The sequence below is a fragment of the Thunnus albacares genome, chromosome 23 (genome assembly GCF_914725855.1).
Source record: "Thunnus albacares chromosome 23, fThuAlb1.1, whole genome shotgun sequence".
Lineage (NCBI taxonomy): Eukaryota > Metazoa > Chordata > Actinopteri > Scombriformes > Scombridae > Thunnus > Thunnus albacares.
The window spans coordinates 1,500,295-1,518,454 of NC_058128.1; the positions used below are offsets into that span (position 1 = coordinate 1,500,295).

At 38.8% G+C, this 18,160-nt stretch overlaps 2 protein-coding genes across 18 annotated transcripts in view; both read right to left on the reverse strand.

Moving 5' to 3' along the window:
- LOC122974968 (NACHT, LRR and PYD domains-containing protein 14-like) overlaps positions 1-15,808 on the reverse strand; it is a 123,111-nt gene extending 107,303 nt beyond the window's left edge. Inside the window, exons 1-2 of the mRNA XM_044343098.1 lie at positions 15,621-15,808; positions 9,574-9,793 (exon numbers count right to left, since the gene is read on the reverse strand). The gene's annotated coding sequence lies outside the window, so the exon portion shown is untranslated. The remainder of the gene's footprint in view (positions 1-9,573; positions 9,794-15,620) is intronic.
- Positions 1-18,160, reverse strand: part of LOC122974964 (NACHT, LRR and PYD domains-containing protein 14-like) — a 113,071-nt gene that overhangs the window by 57,764 nt on the left and 37,147 nt on the right. The window lies entirely within an intron of this gene.

An 18,160-nucleotide genomic window follows, 5' to 3' on the forward strand; every position in this document is an offset into this window, starting at 1 on the left:
TCAGACATGTTGAACTAAACCTGTTCATTATTTATTACATGACCTCCTTCTTCCTGTATTTGGTAGTTTAGTAGGTTTGTGTAATTAAAACATGTTACTGGTGGCAGTAATGATTCCTCCTGTCCATACTGACTGTGAAGTGGTCTCTTCCTAACACAGCTACACTGTAGGAAATGAGTTCATAAGTTCAGCTGAAGCTGATATGAGGCTTTGACAGTTTGGTAGACTCCCACTTGATTTGTCTGACTCAAAGTTACAGACTATTTAGTTCAAAATTCCCTCTTTGAGTTATGATCCCTCCACTGCAGCTCAGCAAGGAAACACTGAAGAAACACAAAAATACTTACTTGATATGTGTAACTCAGACTGCTGAAGCCTCATATTAGTTTAAACTTTGGAAATCATTTTTACACAGAATAAGACTGTGGATTTTAAATTTAAATTCTACAGATTTGTGCTCAGGGAAATACCAAAAATGTATTAACCAAACATGTGAACTTCAGTGAAGGATTTGAATTGAATATATAGAAAAAACTGCCAAAGCTACAGCCAGTGAACTGACCTCAGAGTCTCCAGTCTACAGTTTGGACTCTCCAGTCCAGCAGATAGAAGCTCAAATCTTGAACCAGTCGGATCTCTCTTCAGGAAGTTTGCACTCAGGTCAAGCTCTCTCAGATGGGAGGGGTTGGACTTCAGAGCTGAGGCCACAACTTCACAGTGAGTCTCTGAGAGTCTACAGCCAGAAAGTCTGTGATGACACATATATGACAACATATGTTATCATGAAAGATGACACTTTATATTTACTTCCTGCATTTGATGATGAAACAGTTTGACATTCCCTATTTTGATTAACATTTGCTCTTCACATCAGTGATTCAGCTCAACTTTTTAAAAAAAAAAAAATTTCTGAGGCATTTTATTCCTTTAATGTAAAGCGACAGTTGAGAGATAACAGGAAACAAGAGGAGAGAAAGAGAGAGAGAGAGAGAGAGAGAGAGAGAGAGAGGGAATGACATGCAACAAAGGTTAGCCACCTGAATCAAACCACTGATATTGTGATTATATGACATGTATCTTAACCAGTAGGCTACCAGAGCACTCCCAGTTCAGCTAATCGTATCTCACTGTGCTTGGATGAAACAATAATTCTCATCACTCTCTCTCATACCTGCAGACTTTTAATCTTTGTTTTGCTTTAATCTTGCAGATGAAGGGAGAGAAAATGAAGTTACATTGAGGCTTCCATAATGTTCACAGTCTGTCTGTGTGATCTGATCCCATGTCTGTCTCCACAAAGTCAGCATGAGGACATCTTGATAAGAAAAACATTTTTACTGTCCACTATTTTTAATTTTTAATTTGACTGCAGGATATTTTTACTCAGTTCAACTCAGTGAACAGTTACAGTTGAGAAAGATCATCTCTCTTTGCTACCTGCTGCTGTCAGGTTCACATCCATCAGCGGCAAAATTTATTGTTGACAAACACAAATGAAACAAATGGCTTGACAATATCAGACCTGTACATATCAAATATTAATGTAATTCAATATTTAGATGTGCAGGACAGATGACTGCATGATGTTTAGTTGTCAACATTCTTTTCTGAGAATCTGAAAAACTGATTCAGCACAAAAACACAATTAACAAACCAATAAGGTTGAATTATTTTCATCATGATGTCATCAGAAAGATGTTATCAGGGTATCAGCATTAAAATATAACATTGACCTTTAATGTGTATAAGATCTCTTTAAACAGTCTGAATTCTATCATTCTGCTCTTATATATTCATCAGACCTCTGTGCATTTCCTGCTACTACTCTTCTCTACACCAACAAGAGAAAAAACACCTGAGAGTTTCTTTCTGTGAGCAACAGAATATGAGAAAGACTTAAAAACAAGACTGTGTAACACGACTTCCCTCTTTAAAAGAAAAACTGGAATTCATGAGAAATAAAAGGCACCATTGCTCGGTTCAACACACTCAGGGGTTTTGTCTCGTATGACCAGTAGTTTATGGAGGCTAATGTAGGTTAATGTTAGCAAACTTTAGATATTGTTGTATAACTGACATTATACAACAGGTAGTTCTGACCAAGCAATCTGATTGGTCAACTAGACATTTAGAACGTGCTCAAATCAGCATGACAGCACACTGAAGCTGAAATTATAGTTTCTGCATCCGTGAGAGTCCGCATGATGTAAATTTCATCAACTTGCTCAAATGAATAATGCCTCATCACTCTTATCATATTGCTGGCCAAGTTTTATATACATTAATGTAAGGTGTTAAAAGTTAAACCCTCTTTTTGTTCATTTAAAGAAGAAACAGAATCCTACATTAAAACATTGTCTACCTCATGCAATAGAAAAGCTGTGAAGACTATAAATTTGTGCTCCAAATTTAATAAACTAATATAATTGTAATGTGTACATTTATTTTTTATATCTTTATTTTTTACTGCATCATTTTCATTTCATATTTATCTGTAATCCCTGGCGTTGTATATTTGTTTGTTCTATATTTCTGTTATATTACTCCATTTATGTTATCTGTATGTGATATTGAAGTTGAATTAATAAAAATATCACTCCGCCGTTCATTAGAGCTGCAGACCGTTTATGTACTGTGTTGCTTTGCTAGTGTCTTTGGGTTATTTTGTTTTGTGGGGATTTTTGTGAAACTGGATTGAACTGAACTGATTAGGGGTTGTGGGGAAAACAAAACGGATCCTTTACCGAGTGGATTGAACTCTGAGACTGTGGGACGAGTTACACACACACACTGAAAAACCCGAACCCTTCTCCACTCGTTATCGTTAACCGGCTCCCCCATAAACAGTAAAACTGAATCATTTTCCCTTCAGTTGAGTTTATCTCAGCTTCCACTCCGGCATCCTCCATCAGCTGTGCCGGTGAGTCGGTGACACGGAGCTACTAGCTTAAAAATGTCTGTGAAGTTTGCGGACGTAGCAGCTAAATCTGTCCATGGATTTTTTTTCAGCGGATATCTTAGTTACAACAGGATTGAGCTAGCAAAGCAGTTTTGTGTTTATAAATGTCGTATTTATTCAGTTTGGGAAATGTCGCGATCTCTAGAAAGCATTAGCTCAAGTTGGCTGGCTGACTCAACAGGGACTAGAAATCGTCTCTGTTGCTTGGTCGTTACTAAGGGTCAGTCTACTTGCTGGAGTAGTAAACTAAGTTTCATTACATAGTAGTCTAGTGACGTGAGTGATTGTTTTCCAGGTATTAGTCATATCCCTATGTATTTCCATAGAAACGGATATAACACAAGAAAAAAGTTTTTTTATTTTTAGAGCGAACTGCCTCACAATATAAATACATTTTGTTTACATCTTTTATTTTGTTGGTAAATGTTGTATAATCGCAATATTACTCTCGAGGGTGTGATTTACCGTCATTGTTGACACGACAGTGATGCGGTAAGCATCACGTGTAATATCACTTAATTACTGAATCAGTTTGGTGATTTGCTGATCCCTCGTGCTCACTATGAAATGACTCAGAAACCATTAAGAAAAAAAATGATGATGAAAGCAAATCTCTCTGACTTCAGAAATCACCTTTGGAAAATGATACAGATCTTATTTTAAACTCTTAATCATAGCAGTAAAAACAGTGTCTGTCTGATTATATATTATTTGCAGAAGCTTCTCATGTAATAATAACTTCACTACATTCACTGATAACTGTAAAATACTGATATATGTTCTGTAATAAAACCTCAACCACAACCTCTAAAGTCCTTCATTTGTTTTACCAGGTTTGAATGACGCCTCCGTCACCCAAAGGAAGATAAATAGAAGAAAAGACTGTAAAATCCAATAATTACTAGAAATAAATAGATTAACTGAATGACTTTGAACTGACTGAATTTGAAACAGCTCAAGAACATCTGAGATTAAATATAACTGACATATTATTTCAGCTATGAACAAGTAGAGCACTACTTTAACAATAATGAGAATTTTATATTATTTATATTTGAAGAACTAAACTACTAATCTGCACTGATTTATAATGTTAATCACATCTGGACTTACAGAGCCTTTCTGCAGTTCCTCACAGCTGGGATCAGTCTCAGTCGTCCCTCCTCTGATGTGTTGTACTTCTGCAGGTCCAACTCATCCAGAACCTCCTCTGACATCTGCAGCATGTAGGCCAGAGCTGAGCAGTGGATCTCAGAGAGTTCCTTCTCTGATCTGTTCTCTGACTTCAGGAACTCTTGGATCTCCTGATGTACTGAGAGGTCGTTCATCTCCATCAGACAGTGGAAGATGTTGATGCTTCTGTCAGGAGAGATATCCTCAGTGTTCATCTCCTTCAGGTTGTTGATGACTCTCTGGATGGTTTCTGGACTGTTCTCTGTCTGACCCAGCAGGCCTCCTAAGAGACTCTGGTTGGACTCCAGAGAGAGGCCATGAAGGAAGCGAGCAAACAGGTCCAGGTGGCCATTTTCACTTTGGAGAGATTTCTCCATCGCTCTCTTCAGGAAGTCATCCAGAGATGAGTCAGGGTAATCATTATTTCTGAAAAAAGCAAGAATTTTCCTGAGAGTTGATTTGCTGCATTTGAAGTCTTTTCCCAGGAAGTCCTTCAGTACGTCTGTGTTGCTGCTGGTGTAACAGTGGTACATGTAGACTGCAGCCAGAAACTCCTGAACACTCAGATGAACAAAGCAGTAGACTGTTTTCTTGGAGATCACATTCTCTCTTCTGAAGATCTTTGTACAAAATCCTGATAACACCGAGGCCTCTGTGACATCAAGACCACACTGCTCCAGATCTTTTTGGTAGAACATGATGTTTCCTTTCTGCAGTTGTTCAAACGCCAGCCTCCCCAGCTTCAGAAGAAGTTTCCTGTCAGCTTTCGTCAGCTCCTGTGGACTCGTCTCATGTCCTTCATCATACTTGTTCTTCTTCCTCTTTGTCTGAAGCAGCAGGAAGTGTGAGTACAGGTCAGTCAGGGTCTTGGGCAGCTCTCCTCTCTGGTCTGTAGTCAATATCTGCTCCAGAACTGTAGCAGTGATCCAGCAGAAGACTGGGATGTAACACATGATGTGGAGGCTCCTGGATGTCTTGATGTGTGAGATGATTCTGCTGGACAGCTCTTCATCTTCATCACTGAATCTCTTCCTGAAGTACTCCTCCTTCTGGTCGTCAGTGAAGCCTCGCACTTCTGTTACCCTGTCAACACATGTAGGAGGGATCTGATTGGCTGCTGCAGGTCGGGAAGTTATCCAGATGAGAGCCGAGGGAAGCAGCTTCCCCTCGATGAGGTTTGTAAACAGCATGTTGACTGATGACTGCTGTGTGACAGATACAACCTCCTTCCTGTTGTTGAAATCCAGTTTAAGTCTGCTTTCATCCAGGCCGTCAAAGATGAACACAACTTTACAGTCTTTAGACTTGAGATTTTCTGCTTTGACCTCCTGTAATGTTGGATGGAATTCATGGATCAACATGAGGAGACTGTACCGCTTATCTTTGATCAAGTTCAGCTCCCTGAATGAAAATGGAATCACCAGACCGACATCTCGGTTTTCCGAGTCCTCTGCCCAGTCCAGAGTGAACTTCAGCACTGAGAAGGTTTTTCCAATGCCAGCGACACCGTTCGTCATAACGACTCTGATGTATTTCTGTTTTTTAGGTAAGGGTTTAAAGATGTCGTGACACTTGATTGGAGTGTCATGGTGGGTCTTCATCTTGGAAGCTGTCTCAAGCTGCCTCACCTCATGTTGGGTATTAACGTCTTCACTCCGTCCCTCTGTGATGTAGAGCTCAGTGTAGATCGTGTTGAGGAGGGTTCTTTCATCTTCATCAATTCCTTCAGTCACATGTTGACATTTCTTCTTCAGACTGTTCTTATAATCTGAAACATCCTGCAGACCAGTTTCTGCTGAAAGAGAAGGAAAATATAGATTTGAACATCTATCAGTGTGTTTACATGCACTTACATAACCAGGTTACTCAGAGAAACCAGGTTATGTGGGTCATCTGGGAACATGTTAACATGCACAGTAGAAACCTGGTTACTGTAAATCTGTGTGTACAAGCAGCCAATCAGTGATCAGATTTCTCCTCTACACTGACCTTATTCTCAAAGCATGACTTTCTTATTTTATCAGTATTAGTGATAGAAGACGTTTGTTAGTCCTGAGTTTTTCGTCTGTTTTGCTTTGTGTGTCTGAGTCAGAACTTTTCCTCACAACATGAATGAGTCTGAATTCAACAAACAGTGAAATGTTAAATGGTGGAAACCAACTTATTTAGACTTCTAGAGGACACTTTGTGTTAGTTGAAGTTTTAGTTGGACTTTAAATACAAGAATAAATCACTGTGTAATGATCTCTCCTTTCATTCAGCTGCTCCACTTTCCCATCTACAGCATTGTGTTTTATTACATGTTATGTATTTACAGTGGCGTGTTCTATGTAAAACATTGGTGGGGCACCAACTACTTCAATAAATAGGAAAACTACAGTACTTGCTCTTAATACTGATGTGTTTGTTAAAGACGACACAGATCCAAAAAACACTTTTAACAACAAAGTGGCTTCTAGCAGGTCTGTACACACACACAGAGAGAGAGAGAGAGAGAGAGAGAGAGAGAGAGAGAGAGTGAATGAGAGAGAGAGAGAGAGTGTGTGAATGAGTGAGAGAGAGAGAAAGTGTGTGTGAATGAGTGAGAGAGAGAGAGAGTGAGAGAGAGAGAGAGAGAGTGAATGAGAGAGAGAGAGAGAAAGTGTGAATGAGTGAGAGAGAGAGAAAGTGTGTGAATGAGGGAGAGAGAGTGAGAGAGAGAGAGTGAGAGAGAGAGAGAGTGTGTGTGAATGAGTGAGAGAGAGAGAGTGTGAATGAGTGAGAGAGAGAGAGTGTGAATTAGTGAGAGAGAGAGAGAGAGAGTGTGTGAATGAGTGAGAGAGAGAGAGAGTGTGTGAATGAGTGAGAGAGAGAGAGAGAGTGTGTGTGAATGAGTGAGAGAGAGGGAGAGTGTGAATGAGTGAGAGAGAGAGTGTGTGAGTGAGAGAGAGAGAGAGAGAGTGTGTGAGTGAATGAGTGAGAGAGAGAGTGTGTGAGTGAATGAGTGAGAGAGAGTGTGTGTGTGAATGAGTGAGAGAGAGTGTGTGTGTGAATGAGTGAGAGAGAGAGAGAGAGTGTGTGTGTGAATGAGAGAGAGAGAGTGTGTGTGTGTGAATGAGTGAGAGAGAGAGAGAGAGAGAGAGAGTGTGTGTGTGTGAATGAGTGAGAGAGTGTGTGTGTGAATGAGTGAGAGAGAGAGAGAGTGTGTGTGTGTGTGTGAATGAGTGAGAGAGAGAGTGTGAATGAGTGAGAGAGAGTGTGTGAATGAGTGAGAGAGAGAGAGAGAGAGTGTGTGAATGAGTGAGAGAGAGAGAGTGTGAATGAGTGAGAGAGAGAGTGTGTGAATGAGTGAGAGAGAGAGAGAGAGTGTGAATGAGTGAGAGAGAGAGAGTGTGTGAATGAGTGAGAGAGAGAGAGTGTGTGAGTGAGAGAGAGAGAGAGTGTGTGAGTGAGAGAGAGAGAGAGTGTGTGAGTGAGAGTGTGTGTGTGAATGAGTGAGAGAGAGAGTGTGTGAGTGAGAGAGAGAGAGAGAGAGAGGCCTAAATAAATCAACAGGTAGTTCTGATCGATCGATCATCTGATTGATCAACTAGACATTCAGAACGAGCTTGAATCAGCATGACAGCACACGTAGCGGCGCTCAAATGAAAGAAGTCTCATCAGTAAACATTCACTCTGCAGTGCATGTGGAACTCGTCTCACAGTCTTAGAGTTCAGTCCACTCAGTAAAGGGTCCGTTTTGTTTTCCCACAACTCCTAATCAGTTTAGTTCAATCCAGTTTCACAAACATGAAAGAAAGACAACTCAAAGCTCTGCAGTTCCCCCACAAAACAAAACAAACCAAAGACGCTAACAAAGCAACACAGTACATAAAATAAAGCCAGCAGAAGCGTCAGATAGGTCGGACCACCGTGTTTAACTACATATCTTCAAACGTTACACTTACGACTGAAAATGACAACAGAAAAAAAAACAAGTTTGCCACGTTCACAGATCTCCACAACTCAATCAACCACCAGTCATCTACCCGGAAGTGACTGTTGTTGTTAGCGTGACGTCACAGACTGTAGTTCTAATGAACGGCGGAGTGATATTTTTACTGATGAGGCTTTTTTCATTTGAGCGCGGCTACGTGTGCTGTCATGCTGATTCGAGCTCGTTCTAAATGTCAAGTTGACCAATCAGATTGCTTGGTTGAAACTACGTGTTGTATAATAACTCATAACTCATGTAATAATGTATGAAATGTATGTGACACTGCTTTTCAGATTCCTTCTCCTAACTTACCTTTTGGTCCTGAGGGGGAGTTTTGTAAACGCTGCACCAGATCCTTCCTGCTGATCTTTTCTAAAACCTTCATGGTCAGCTGCAGAGCTCCATGATCCTGATGTTTCTGTACCATTAGATCCACTGTTTCCCGCCTTCCTGCTTTCTCCAGCTGAGCCACTGGGATGTGTTTAAAGCCCTCCAGGACGTCATCCAGCTCCAGGTACCACTTGAACTTCTTAAACTCATCTTCTTTTAAGTCTTCCAGAGTTTTCCAGAGCTCCTCTTTAAATTTCACCATTATGCCCCCCTGCTGAAAATAAGAGACATTTTAAACAGGAAGGACATGTATTCAGTTGTCATCTCATGACACTTTACCACTATGACTTCTGTACATGTGCATGTTAAATGTAAATCATCTACTGCTTGAACAAACAGGTCACAACTTTGGTTATTTTCATAGTTTCAGTCTTTCATCACTGCAAAACTCATTACATCCACATTATCACCTGAATTCTAGCTGAATACATTTACATCCTCTGTGAGGAAGCAAACAACAAACTGAAGCCACGTTCCAAGTGTGAAGCTTTTGATGTCTGTATTTCATATCAGATGAGTATTTCTCATTTTTATTGTTGCACTGTCGGTGGGCAGTATCATGTTTTTATGAAGTGCTGCCCTCTGCTGGTATTACAGCACATTTAAGGATAAACTTTTCTATTTTTACGTCACATAATCTCTGAACAAGACATTGTTGAAGGATGCTCCCTCTTACTGCCTTTCTTGGAATGATCTTCCATTATACAATTATTTAAAATGATCTATATTTTTTACAATATATGTGCCCTTGCTCACAGTTGGCCCAACATAGAATAACTATTTTCTAACCATCCAATGTCAGCACTATGACCCCTTCAGACATAGAATCAGTAATATAGGTGGCGTTGTGAATGCATAACTAAAAGAGCACTCCACTGATTCAGCACTGCTTTCCTATAACAGCTGGAGAGTTCCTACTTCAGAAAATAATTTAATTGCTTTTAGATCAAGTTTAGTAACAAGTTTTATATTTAATTCAATGTAAAGAATCTGGGAACAATTTGGTCAATTTTCAAGTCAATCTGAAAAACCAGAAAACTAAAATCAACAAACAAAACTTTGGGAGAAGCTAGCTACCTAACTGGCTAACTGGTACCTGCAGTCCAGGTCTGGTTCTGGATCTTTCTGCACACTGGGGACAGGAGGAGTCTCCTGATGAAACAGACTGGTCCCAGTATGAGCTGATGCACTGTCTGCAGAACCAGTGTCCACAGCTGGTAGAGACTGGATCCTTCAGGACGTCCTGACACAAAGAACAACAGGACTGCTGCTCCTCCACAGAAACATCCCTCCTCTTCCTCTTCCTCTTCCTCTCTCTGTGGACATGAACACATTCTTTATGACACATGACATTAGTTGCGGCCAACAGACAGCTCACAAGTTGATGCAGCTCTTTCCCTCCATAAACAGTCCAGATTGTCAGTATTTGGACAGTTACACAGTTTTTTGTTCTTCAGGCTCTGAGCTTCAGCACATTCAGTTTAAATAAAATAATATATATTATTATTACAAGGGTTCAAAAGTAATTAGACAGACACAACAATGTGGCAGCAAAGGCAGAGAAGAAGAAGAAGAAGAGTGCAAACTAGTAAACATGGATGTAAACAATGCAGGATTTAAAATACCAGCTTCAAAAATCGACTTTGCAAATGTTTCATGAGGAGGGAAATGGATTCAACACATTTGTTAGACCACAAGGATTCACACAATGTGTTTTGGCTCCTTTAAGCTTCTATGAGACATTAAAAGTCAGGAAAAATAAGCAGGAGGCAACTGAGCAAAACAGAAAAGTCCACTTGTGTAAAATAACAGACTGCTGCTCTTTAGTCTTGTGTTGTGGTGCTGAACAGAGAGCTCTGCTAAATATCTTCATAATGCATCTTTTCATTTGTGTTTCTCTCTCTCACTGTTTCTGCTATAATCTCTCTCCCTCTGTGTCAGTGTCATACAACAGTTTTACTGATTTGACTTTTCCCAAACGTTAAATGTCAGACTCAGTTTCCTCTGCTGCAGTGGTCAGTCTGCAGTGATAAATCAGCTGCAGCAGGCTGTTTGTATACATTTACATTACTTCCTCCCATATTTTGTGTCTTTGAACAGGAACACGTTAAGACACATTTTACCTTCACAAAACCCCGGTGCAGTCCTTTAGTAAATAAGGAGACACAATGTCCACAGAAGCACCGCCGTCACTAACTAGTTAGTAGCTTCTTATTAGTTTAAATGACTTTAACTACAACCATGTGTGTTTTCCAGCATCACAAAGATAAACTTTGACTCTGGTTTAAATCCAACAAACAGACTTCAGTTAACATCTGATGCCTAAAATACACTAGAAGACTTTGAAATGACTTTGAAAAGACTTTTAAAAGCCTAAAGTTTGACACTCTCTCACATCTAAAGACAATGTGTCTTAAGTTACTGAGTTTTTAGTCACATTCTAAGATTTTGCAAAGACTGGGGATCTTGCAGGATCACTATTTACAAGACTACAACTAGATTCCTTTGAGATTATTTCCCATCTTGCTCCTGGTGAAAATTTACAAGAAAAAGTGTTGAACAATGGAGCAGAAACAGAAGCCACTGTGTGTGCAGTGGTTTGTTCTGAAAAACCAGCCAAAAGAAAATGTTAATGAATTAATTCAGTTATAAGTGAACAACTGTGAAGAGAAACAACAGACACGTCACGCTGATTGTTCCTCTTATTAACTCATCTTCATTTTACATCTTTGTCACAAATAAAATGATATTTTGGTTAAGTTTTCTGAGATCATATCAGCTGAGACAATCACATTTCAAAAGGTGTCGTCCTGTATTTTTACAACTTTAAAACAGCTCCATAGTTTATACAGCTGCCCACAGAAACCACCTTCAACCATTAACTATCTGGACACTTTCAGCCGCTGGATGTTGGAGTATTTCTGTTTGGAAACCTGCAAACTGCATGAAATACAGTAGAAACAGCAGCCTGGATAATTATACAAGGCAGAAAGTCACAGATTTAACTCCTCCAACTGGCCTGAAATCATGTTTCAAAAAAACCAGTAAATAAACTGCAGATACACTGCAGCTGACAGAAAGAGGAGGTCATATTATACAGAGAAATATGAGTTTTTTCTGGGTGAATAAATGTTCATGTGACTTATAAAAAAGGAAGCTAAAGGTCAACGAGAATGCTGAGCTTTAAAGTTTCATCAGGAGTCATTAATAAAACCATCAAACACATCATGTTAGGAAAGTAGTTTAAACACACACACAAAGGGCGACCATTTACTGCATACTGCCGATAGAAACTGAGTACAATCAGCCACCGTCAGTAATCAACACAAACACATATTAGACTGTCAAACCAATAACTAACAGCAGTCAGCGTCAGACAACCTTATCATACTTTCACAGCTACCTGCTGTTTCTGTAGTGGTGACAAAATGTTAAAGATGTACATAGTAGTAGTGAATTAAACTGAAACTCCCTGCGCTCTCCGGGGAAAGTATTACGCCAAACTTCCTCTAATAAATATGACATATTAACAATTCCTTACGTGTCCGCAAAAACACATCATTCTAGAAACACAAGATAAAAGGCGTCATATGTCGACAGTCTTCTTGTCAACTCGGCATTAATTTAATCCATAAAGATAAACTATATTTGTGTACAAACTTTACATTTTGGATTTTGTCGCCTCAACTCGCCACCAGCCTCCGTTGGTTAGCTGCACTATTTTAGTGGGAGAAGACGGTGGGAATGAGAGGCGAACAGTTTCAAGAATTACATTTCTCACTAAAATACGTGCTGGACGGTGGATCAGATACACGCAGAATTAAACATCGACTCGTAACATTGTTAATTCACCGTCCATCGTGTGTGACGGTATTTGAGGATTTATTTCGGTCGTTATAGTCACTTTGCTGCTTCACGTTTGGTGCTGGACTACGGAGAGCCCCTGGGGTCACATGGTAGAAAAAAACTCGATGTGTAAATCCGTACTGGACAGAGCGCACCTTCACTATTTGCATGAGCCAAAACTAAAGACTCAGGATAATATTAAACATGTTTGATTTGATCGGAACGTCAAGACGACATAAAGACTGAGTTGAGACGCTCGGACTGAGTTTTTTGACCACCTTACACCAAACGGTGGAAATGACGGGAGCGCGCCACAATTCTGGCAAAACTCTCATGATTTTATTCCTGAATACTTTCACCTTTACTCTCTACCTGTTTGCTCCTCCTTTACTGGAAGTTACCTGTATGTGGTTATGTGTGTGTGTGTGTGTGTGTGTGTGTGTGTGTGTGTGTGTGTGTGTGTGTGTGTGTGTACATGTTAAACGTACGTATGAATATTAGGATGTTTGACTTAGTTGTCTTAACTGGATTCAGGGCCGACATTTAATAATTTAAGCAAGTAAGTAAAGTTTATTATAAAGCGACTTTTTATGTCAGACCTCACAAAGTGCTTCACAATAAAAGATGAAGAAAATAGAGACACAATATAAGAATAGTAAATAAAATAGAATCAGATAAATAGAACACTACTACTCAAAGGTAAGTCTGAACAGGTCTTGAGCTGCTTTTTAAAGGCGTCCACAGATCTTAAATCCAATGGGAGACAGTTTCAAAGTGCAGTCAAAGACTCAGACTGCTTTAGTTTGGAGTCTGGAGCAAAGAGCAACCAACCAACCCTGATCAGACCTTAAAACCCTGCTGGTAACCCACTGCTGATCAGTGCTGGAGAGGAACTGACTACAGAGTACTATATTTAAATATAGTTTTGAGGTACTTGTACTTTGATTTAGTATTTCCATGTGATGCTACTTTCTACATTTCAGAGGGAAATATTGTACTTTCTACTCCACTACATTTATTTGACAGCTTTAGTTACTTTTCAGATGAAGATTTGACACAATGGATAATATAACAAGCTTTTAAAATACAACACATTGTTAAAGATGAAACCAGTGGTTTCCAACCTTTTTGGCTTTTGACATCTTACAAAAAGCAGTGTGTAGTCGGGGTCACATTTAATCACACAGAATCTGAATCAGAATCACAGAATCTATAATATAGCTGGCGTCATGAATGCATAACTAAAAGAGCACTAAAGCCATTCAGCGTTGTTTTCCTATAACATTCACAATGGATCATTTAAAAAACAGTATTGAAATCAATGCAGCAGAATCAGATATATTTTATTCCACATGTTCTTTTTTCCTGTCAAAACTTGGTGCCTACATTACCCACAATGCAACGCGACTCAATTCAGTTTTTGTTGAGTACTTTCTGTCTTATCTTTCCCTCAGTGACATAATGTGCTGTCACTGTAAAGACCAATTAATGCACTTGCACGTGCACGCGGCTCCATTCCTCCTTTCTTCAGAGGTCCGCGGGGTCCATGTACCCTCCGGCCAAAGCTCTGTTAAATGTTTTTGATAACGGGATGAACAATTATACTATTCATTATTTCATTTATTTTCTGTTTTTCGTGTGGATTAAAAAGCGGAAATTCATGCGCTTTTTCCGTTTTTGTCTTCAAAGCGGTTTTATTATTATCTGCACCTATTGACCGCGGGCATCTGATTGGCTCACAGGGGCCGCTTGTCTCACCTATCGTCACACCTACATTCAAGGATTACTTCCGGTCATGGCCGCGCACAGATCCCCTCTAAATGCACGTTTGGCAGAGGCGCCAACTCACGAGGAAGACTCTGTGTTTATGTAAATACACAGCATATAGCTTGAGAGCCATATATAGTGATTTTACTGTATTGTCCTAGACGAAAAAACTAAATACGCTAGCCTATGTAGCTAATGTTAGCCATGTTATGCAGTGTGCCCTTGCTTCATAAACACTTGTAGATGCAGGTGAATGTGACTCTCCTCGTTGAAACCTCCTGATAGATGTAACAGCGGAGCAGAGGAGAGAGACTGAGGTAGCGATGTAACCGACCTGCACGCTGGTATTTGATTTTTTTTATTTTTATGAAACAAATTATTGTAAAAAAATCCACTATTTGTGCTTTGCTGAATAACGTATTTGTATTCGGGAACACCCCTAGTGTACAGTTAAAGCAACCCAAATAACCATCACTCTGACAAAACACTCAATGCAGAGTGAAACAGATAAAAGAACAGGATGAGTTAACAGACGTAGCTTAACCATGTTATGTGATCCTACTTCAGTCACTTTAACAATAAGTATTACTGGAACCACTACAGAAAATTGCAGATGAACATTTAATATTGTGGAATTCACATTTAGACACCGACTATCCCTGTAACACATTAATCATACAAAGTTCAGTCTTATACCAGGTTTTGATCTAGTCTTGTTTTACATAGCAGCCACTGAGCAACATTAGCTTCAATGTGGAGTGGTGTCTCTGTCCATGTGAACAAATATGAATCTCTTTAGCTGTTCCACTTTATTCACCAGCAAGTCTCTAAATGTGTAAAACCAAAAAAAATAGTTCAAACAGTGTAAAAGGCTGATTGGAGCTGAGGGGAACTGCAGAGTCTGCTAATAATTTACTGTGGGTTCATCACTACGTGCAACCTTCCACATCACATGTACAGTCCTCATCTAATCCTTTGTTCATATAAACATGTGAATTATACAGATATGGATTTAATGATTATTTCATCTCAGGCCTTCTCACCAGTGCAACTGTTCAAGACCTGCACAGTAAATGCAACTCAAATCATCTGAGACTTTATCAGACAGAAAACAAAAGCTCCAGTATTTTCTGTTGTTTTTAAAGGTTTTAAAACCTTTTTCCTGCCGTTACAAAAATACATCTTACCTCCTTCTTTAAAAATAAGTTGTAACTTACAACATTTAATTATGTCCTAAGTATCCTTATTACCAGAGGAACATACTCATTTATTTACCTTTTTCTTTTGACATTTTATTGACACAGATATAAACAACTTGTGGATAATAATAATAATTTCAAATAAACTTCATATGGGATGAACAGCAAGGATTGGTCAAACAACACTGGAAAAAGTCATCTTCCTAAATTCAACCTCACCAGAATGAAACAAAGAGAATTACATATACAATTTAAAGACCACCAATATTGAAGGATTTTATACTTGAGCACAGATAAATGTGTTTTTTAATATATATTTAATAAAACTCACCAAACAGGATTCAGAGTTCAGATTCAGGATTCAGAGTTCTTCAAATGTAGAAAGATGAATGATACAGTTAAATTATTCCATCTGACACTTCAACTAAAGGTTGTCTTTGAGTTTCCAGATGAAGTTTCTGCTCTTTAGTCACAGAGAGGAAGATGCTGATTTGACCTCAGGTTCCTCTTTCTGCTTCATGTTGAATTCCCACCCCTTAAAAAACTACATGCATATTTCACAAACCGCCACTTCCTGTCATCCTTCAGTTTTGTACAGGAATACCCATGTCCCTCTTGCTTACTTCCTCTTTCAGGGACTCTACATGAGCACAGGAACGAAGCATCAGACCACCTCCAAAAAGATATATAAGTAGAAAACAGAACATAATTCACATGTATGGTGGGAGATGTGCTTCCTTCTGCTTCAGCAAGCTAAACCTTCTTCAACTTAGTTATTACTACAATTATAAAATAAAAGGGTTAGAAAGTTCATCTAATTTTTATGCCACATCTCATCCTTGATAGTTAAAAGTCAACTACAGTACACTGTGGAAACCACACGACTGATGCTGATGTTCAGAGAAAGATGTGACTTCCCTTTTGCAGACTGAAACTCTCTCACAAGAATTTTCGCCGGTCTTTACCAGACATGAAGAAATGTTTAGTACATGTTGTAATTCCTGCCTCTGTCACCTTATCATTCTTGTTAGGGGCCTTTATTTCCCGTAAAAGCAAAGACAAACTTTATTTGCATTATGATTCTTTTCTGAGAGGCGAGAGCAGAACATGCACAAAGTTAACAAATAAATCTACAGACTGAGGCTGGATGCACATTATACGATGATTTGTTGGAATAAAGAGCAAATCTGACTGCATAAGCAACAATCAGAGTTAACAAACATATAATTTAGGTGTAAATTATGAAGAGTTTAATATTTTAAACTCTAAGGACTGTATGAGTGAAAAACAGAAGTACAGAAATCTCTCGTGTAAAATAATCTAAACTTTGGCAGAGAATTGTGTTCATGTAGAATCACATCAATCATAACTGAGAAACTTGGTTGTTCGGCCTTTAAAGACACTTTGATTTGTATCTCGTCCTATATGGAAACAATCAGCTCACTCATTAAATATGTGGCCTTTGCTGTGTGATGAAGCTCCACTGCCTGTTTTATCTGAATCTTGATCTGGTTAATATCAGATTAAAAAGATAAAATTGTAACAGTTTTTTATAGTTTTTATAGACGATAGCAGAGACGTTCTTTATTTCAGGCGGGAAAACGCTGCATACTATATATTATAATAACTAATGCAGGGGACAATTTTCTGCAGAATATGAACTTAAAGTACCTTTTTTCTGATAAATCTATAACTTTCACTTTCTTTTTTTATTTTTATATTTTATCCACAGTTATCCAACAAAACTGCACAGAAAACACAGACCACAACATACGAAGTCTGACAAATAAATGGATGAGACAAAATTAAACTACACAGATACACAAACATGCAAATATGCACATACATCCACAAAAAATATAATACTTATTATGGTGCTGATTGAAACTCCACAAAATAGGATTAAACAGCTTCCTGGACTTTACAGGGTTTCTGCAGGTTCATCAGATTAAATTTAAGACTTTTAAAGACATTTTTAATATCACAAAAATGCAATTTAATACATGTTTCACTCGATGTGTAAATCCGTACTGGACAGAGCGCACCTTCACTATTTGCATGAGCCAAAACTAAAGACTCAGGATAATATTAAACATGTTTGATTTGATCGGAACGTCAAGACGAGATAAAGACTGAGTTGAGACGCTCGGACTGAGTTTTTTGACCACCTTACACCAAACGGTGGAAATGACGGGAGCGCGCCACAACTCTGGCAAAACTCTCATGATTTTATTCCGACATTGGAATTTTGTCTGCGACAGTGACATCTTTTGAAAAGTGGTTTGGTGTGAGGCCGACATGAGTCCTTCTTTACTGACTTCTCTCTATTTTAACCGAACCAGCGTTACATCACTGTGAGGACGCAGAAACCAGGAAAAGAAAAAAGGAAACAACGTTTGAAGATGTCAACGCTGTAATTTCATATTTTTCTGACACAGTTTAATCAACTAAACAATGAATCAGAAAAATAATCATCAGATTGATCAATAATGACAGTAATCATTATTTACAGCTCTAATATTAACACTCACTCTGCCTCAGACTGTTTTCCTCCTTCTGCTCTGTTGACTTTAAAATGGAGTCTGAAGAACAGACTGAATACTTTCACTTTCAGTGTTCCTCCCTGTTTGTTCCTCGTGTGTGTGTGTGTGTGTGTGTGTGTGTGTGTGTGTGTGTGTGTGTGTGTGTGTGTGTGTTTCAGATTTAGGATCAGTTAATTGGGGACAGAAACCATCTCTCTGTATAAAACAAGGAATCTCTGTCTGTCTGTATGTTTGTTCTTCGTATATCATATATCTGAAGCAATTTCACTCCACTGGCACTTTAGTGATTTTATCAACAAGATAACAAAATAAAGCAACTGCACAGAAA